This window comes from Haliotis rubra, unplaced genomic scaffold (assembly GCF_003918875.1).
Source record: "Haliotis rubra isolate DU_JTF1 unplaced genomic scaffold, ASM391887v1 Scf123, whole genome shotgun sequence".
Classification (NCBI taxonomy): Eukaryota; Metazoa; Mollusca; class Gastropoda; order Lepetellida; family Haliotidae; genus Haliotis; species Haliotis rubra.
Window position 1 is genome coordinate 1,327,220 of NW_025765148.1, and position 7,062 is coordinate 1,334,281.

Sequence of the window (7,062 nt, forward strand, 5' to 3'; positions counted from 1 at the left end):
AATTTGACCAACTATGGAAGCAACACTTTTTACAGGAATTCTCTGCGTATGACTTGGCAACAACAACCTTATTGCTGTCAACACTTTCTCAATTGTTCTATCAGGAATAGTTAACATCATAGAAGAAGTGTTAATATGAAATCCAAGCCGCTCTAACGACTGTGACGGACACCAGAGAGATTTCACATCTTAGGAACGAACCCAGAACTGATCAAATCTAACTTTAATGTTGATCCAAACGAACTTGTTTCATGTTTAGAAGATCCAGCAAGAATTCCGTCATCTAAAAACGTCACAATTCTCTTACCCTCGTACCTCCATTTCTTTACAAGTTGTCTAGTGACCTTAGTAAAAACGTTAGGAGCAGATGTAAGCCCAAACGGTAAAACCAAAAATTTGTAATAATGTTAAACATTCAGAATTGTCTTTCCATGAAAACCCGAGAAAGCGAGTATGTGGGGGAAATATATCAATATGATGATAAGCGGAATGAATGTCAAACTTAATCAACCAGGCTCCTTCGTTGATATAATTTAAAGCACATTTCCAATCTTCGTATTTGACGCTTAGTTTATGCACATATGAAGATCCAGAAGATCCCTAGTTCTAGGCTGGTGAATCAGGAGTAGTTTGGTGAAGGACACTTTGCATGGGCTGAGACGTTGTTGTCTGTCTCCGGGTTGACCTACTCGGGTATGGAGCACCTCTTCCACGCTTCTGGCGTAATTTACGCAACGCTTTGTTATCTGCCCTCGTGTTTATCCGGTGATCATCGGAATCGTCAGCTAAATCGTTTGTCACGTAATTCCACACTGTCTCCCACCCACCTTCAGACGAGTCGGCTATTTTGATAAGTTTATTTCTTTTAAGGATTCTTTCCAACTCTGACGTTACTAACGTTTCACTTTCCTCAAAACGTTTGCCTTGAATGGCGGCCAACACTTCTTTCAAAACATCCGCAGTTTCTTCATTAAAATTGAACTGAATTTTGTTACCTTCACGTCGCAAAGTGTAATCTTTTTCTGCTTTAAGCCTCTTAATGTCTTCAGATGTGTGAACGAATTCTTCTCTCAAAGCCCCAATCCGTTCGTCGAGGGCTGATTCAAACTCGGCTTTATTTGTCTCTAGTTGTGACAAAATGGCGTCTAATTTTTCGTCAGAATTCATGATCAATGCTGAAGGGCCGGGAGTGCACTAATTGAGAATGCCAAATTCAAATATCTACACCCTTATATACTCCCATAACCCGCAGATAACCCATGTGAACGCTTCATACCGCTAGGAGAAAATAATACTTCAAACGATAGAAATAATATGAAAGGAATCTGAGATGCCCATGAATTATACCTGAAGACAGCACATAAAACAAGTCACTTTTCATGAAGTCTTTATTAACACAAACACAGAGAAATTGTTTATTTTAGTATAAATGTATAGCATAGTGTAAAACATCATACATTACATAGTCTGTAGGTGATCTCTGTTGGTGCTAACAACGCAATATCATCTGCACATTGCATTACACTGACATTCACGCCACCAATTTCAATACCACAGTTCAAAAACACAAGTTTTAGCTCCTCTTCGTTCTGCCACTTCCACCCTGAGGGTCAGGTGCATACTTCAGAAAGGTTCCTAACTCTGTCTTGAAATTTGCTTCGGATGCATTCCCATCCTGAGATATGACACATTCTGAAATATTTATATATAAATACATATATAATTTTATATGGAAAATATATTGTCTTAAATGATTCAAGTATTTGTTTAATCAATCACTTGAAAGGTTCATTTCACTGCTGTAACTTGGCATGTGAACATATGCAACATGCATATGAAAAGCATCCATACAATATATGAGGAAAAGTACTTTCATAGTGTAAACAATTTATATTTTTAACTAAAGGAATGGAAGTCTTCTTAAACATTTTCCAAGAAATCCTCAATTGCAAACTGATTATTCAATTAGAGTATGAATTAGAATGAATTAGACGATGCTTTACTGTCATATATATATTGTTTGCTAAGGTCATGATGAATATGCTGACAAAGAGCATTTGGTAATTAAATTACCAGAGATGATTGAATGCAACATTGTATTCTTCAAAGAAAACTTGCAGTTTCGCCCATCAGCGTTCATTCTTGACATCAAATTGTTTGACATTGTCCTGCAAAACAATGGAAGTTTGTTGTTATTCTGTCAGATTTAGTTTTCTTTAGAGATTCCCGGAAATGATTATTTAAACTTAAATAGGTGTTGTACTGATATAGCAATGATGTTGACAGGACTCATGAATTGTACCAAAAGCCATTTTTACATGAAAGGATGAGAAAACAAAGTGGGTGGTAATTAAAGTGCATTATCATCCCTCTCTAAACTTTGGGATGGAGATACTGGCAAACAAGTGAAATGTTAAAAAGTTGTTACCTTAGCATTGCTCTTTTCATGTGATCCACAAAATTGATGCCACTCAATCTTCGAAGATGAGATTTCTGCAAATTCCATTAAAGATAAATCTTATTTTGCATAACTAAATGTTCCTTTACAAATTACTTCTTTTATATGCAGCATTTTAACCATTAAGGGATTAAATCATCACATCCCTTTCAAATCAGTGTAGGAATTAAAGTCTATGGGTGCACTTTTGTTAATTGTTCCATTAAAGAACCATTAGTGAAGTTACATATTTTGGCAATGAATATAAGTTTAAAAAATTAAATTTCGCCATTTTCAATCCCCCCACCTAATTAATATGCATACGCTGGCAGGGTTCGGAGCGTGCTCAATGCTCAATTTACTGATAGATCTATTCAAACAAACACATTTACATAACAATGTGATAAGATATAAAATATTAATAGATTATATTTGACTTTGTATAGCTGTAATTATACAGATGTACTTCGTTGATTATTTAAACATATATATTTGCAAAATTCAAATCATGTGATGGGTACGAAAGGAACTCTTATTCGATTATATAATAAAATACCAAATAAGTATGTGCATGCAAATATATTGAAAAATAACAACACAAGTTTATGGAAAACACGGGCTTCTACGAAGAAACACGTACGTGACATACCGGTAACCTTGTGAGATAAACATGAGCCTGAATGCCAAGTTTCCTGCTACATGCTAGATTTGAACAACATTCTTACGTTTTCATTATACATGAATGAAATACTTACCAAATAAAACACCAGCATGCCGAGAAGCTGTTGAAAATAAAACGATATTGCGTTGAACTTCGCTAAACGACAAACTGACAACGATCTACTGCCTTTGCGCGCGCGATAATTGTGCGCATGTCCGGATATGATCAAACGAGGCGATCGAAAGGTCAACATCTGGCATGTGTTTGAAAGCAAATTGTCCGGAATTATAAAATGTTGACAGTTTTGTGGGAAAATATGAATTTTAATGCAATTCGGATAACGGATGACGTTATATTTAAAATCATAGATTTTTTTCATTTTCAATTACGATTTACGTAACATTTCCGTCCGTTGATCGATGCACAATCATGCAATATATTAGATTATATCTGGGCCTTGGTCGATGTGGATCTTTTACCAATATATGTAACAAATTTACCCAGGAAACAATTAGCTGACGTTTTGTTGGTTCCTTACGTTGAAACAACGTTGACAACAACACGAATCTCGACTAATTTTCTTTGGTCGCATGATAAACGTTGAATCAACGTTTATGAAAGGTTGATCAACCAAACAACTAAAAGTCAACGTTGATGAAAACATTGTGTGCCCTCTGGGATGTTTCTAAAGAACTTATTCGACTCATATCATCAGCCTCTCAGATATACAGATATACATTAAATGATTGGTAACGCCGTAGAACATTAACTACATCAAAATACCCAGTATTTATATGCTCATCCAATACATGTAGTCAACGTTACCAAGGAGCATTGCTGTTGCAGGCAACTTTACCAAGGAGCATTGCTGTTGCAGGCAACGTTACCAACGTAAACGTGTTTTATGACCGGTGTCGGTGACACCATAGGTCATGTGGAACAGTGATGATATGGTATTACATTGTTAACATTCAGTATGATGCGGCGGTGTGCTAGATAACGTATTTAGACTAGGAGTCGGAAGGTTCTTCAGCTCTGGAAGTATTCCCGCCAAGGCGCATTATTGGAAGCTTGATAAATGTGTGTGAATACTGTCGTCACTGCTTTTACTGTTACAACTAAGTGGTTCTTGTACTGCCATTGGACATGTACTGTCATCGTAATTCCTATACAGCTATTTGTATTGATTTATAAACTTAGTTAATTCAAGAATCCACTGTTAATGATAAAACAGTTGTATGTTTTCCAGTGTAGCCACCCTGTAGTGAATGAGAGTTTAGTTTTATGTCGCCCTTAGCAATATTCTAGCAATACCACGTGGGGAACACCAGGAATAGGCTTTATACATTGTATCCATGTAGGAAATCGAAACCGGGTCTTCGGCGTGACGAGCGAACGCTTCAACCACTAGGCTACCCCACCGCTATTAGTCAACCCGTTTTGCGATGTACATGGAACATTAACACTGGCACTTCTTTGATGAGAAAGACTGCCTGCGTCTTATGTTATGTACAGCAATGCCAAATTGTAATGACAAAATAAATTGTACACAGCAGTCGAATCCAGTCGTTTTCTCTTGACTTTCTGTAAGGCCGACTGCATTTAAGGCTATTAGAGAGGTGGTATATATTCGTTTCATGCGAAGATGGAGTGATTTCAGAATTGTACAGTCGGGAGATATTTCTAGTGTGGTGTAATATAACTGAAATTTAACCAAGACCAATCACGTTATTAAATATAAACATGACTAAATAGCCGTAATCTATATGTGGGGCGGTGGGGTAGTCTAGTGGTTAAAGCGTTGGCTCGTCACGCCGAAGACCCGGGTTCGAATCCCCACATGGGTACAATGAGTGAAGCCCATTTCTGGTGTCCCCCGCCGTGATATTGCTGGAATATTGCTAAAAGCGGCGTAAAACCAAACTCACTCAGTCAGTCAGTAATCTATATGTAAAGTCATCGTCAGAAACACCACAGATGGGCGATATGTATTGTGAGAGATAAAATGTGATCAAACGAATCCTACTTGCTGCATTGTTCATAAATTAGTACTGTCACCTAATTGGCGTCACGTCACAGTATATACTCCTTCGCCTGTAATGTCTGTCAATCTCTTAATTTCTGTCTGTTTTTATTTATATAACAGTTAGCACATCTCAAGGATCTGGTTATGTCTGATGATGTCCTTGTGGAGAGTTCTTGTATGTCATTCAGAGGATCTTAAAATATATATGTATAAAGTATATACTCAAGTGAGTATACCGTTTACTACTTTTATAATGAGTGAGTGAGTTTAGTTTTACGCCGCTTTTAGCAATATTCCAGCAATATCACGGCGGGTGACACCAGAAATAGGCTTCACACTTTTTGTCCATGTGGGAATCGAACCCGGGCCTTCGGCGTGACGAGCGAACGCTTTAACCCCTGTATTTATATAAGCTGGTGAAGCCGAGTAATCAATACTGTAAGTACGTATTGTATCGATCCAGTTGAGAGAAGATGGTGCCAAAATATAACTACATATAGACACATGAAATACACTCCCCGTATCAGTCAGTGCGCTATAATTTATTCATAGATCGTGTCGAACCCCCAAGAAGGAAATAAACTCTAGTCGTAAAGATATTTTTTATTTATTGAGTCATTCATGCGCGCTCGTCAAAGGGTCATGCTCTTAGCATTATTATCAATAATGGCTTTGTGCTCTCACAAATCAACATAGCATACTCTGCTTGAAGTGTTTAGAAACAGGACATCTACACCAGCTATTTTCGTATTCACCATGTCTGTTAGAAATCGAGGGTGGAAAAGTAGATATGGACTCAAACCTCTGAGAACAAAGTGGAATCTGTTTTCAGTATTCTGTGACCAAGCGGTAAATTGCTACTTCTGTAGTTTATGTTCAGTGTGCCACAACAGAATATTGATCTTCAGAATATTTTCTTGGCTATGTTTATTTCTAGTAGGATCTTCTATCCGTATTCATGTTTTTAAAAATATTTCATCAATGTTACAAGCCCCAGACAACAACACTTTGAAGTTTGTCTCCAAACTATATATACTCACCTTGCTTTAGACTGCACACCTCGAGTGTTTAAATAGCAATATTCATTCTGCTCGTACGTTTATTATGTGAAGATCACATTCCAATGTGGAAAAAAAGCTTTGGCATTTTTACCATTGCTGCTTGTGAATATTATTGACTCTGTTTTTATTACTATAACCACAGCTTTTAAATAGTATTGCCTTAGAAGTTTCTTGCCATTCCAGTTTTTACAACCAATGTAATTCCTTTGTGGCGATTTGTACTCTTAGTTAACTTTAGAACACAATTGTAAATTACCACATTTCCTTGTTACATGCTGGCTACACACCGAGTTCTTTAACTGACTGATTTCAAGTAACTTGTTGTTTCCAACTGGGAATCAACCCGTGATGACTCTGAGCCACGAACTACTGATTGACTGGTTGTTGTTTAACGCCGCACTCAGCAATATTCCAGCTATATGGCGGCAGTCTGTAAATAATCGAGTCTGGACAAGGCAATTCAGTGATCAACAGCATTAGGATCATGGAGACTGGTCAACTCTAAGTTGGCCTGTTGTGACGTTCTTCTTATGCCCATGATGTCAACATACCTTTCTCCTAATCTCCTGACGGGATTGTTCATTATAACAAAGATATACCAGTTCTCTATGTATTATGATGTTTGCTGGCTCTATATTGACAGGGTATGAAATCATGAGAGACCAGGAAGTAATTAAGACGCCCTAACTTAAACATGGAGACTGCCAAATCCTCTTATTTCATTTGAGGTTCAAACACCGATTCAGCGAAAGCGTTTTCATAAACATCTATGAATATAGAAATTCTAGTGTAGTGTACTTACATGTAGTGTAAGTAGTGATAATGAGGTCTTCAGAGATTCTAAGTCTCTCGTCTTTCATATTGATTTATCTGGGGG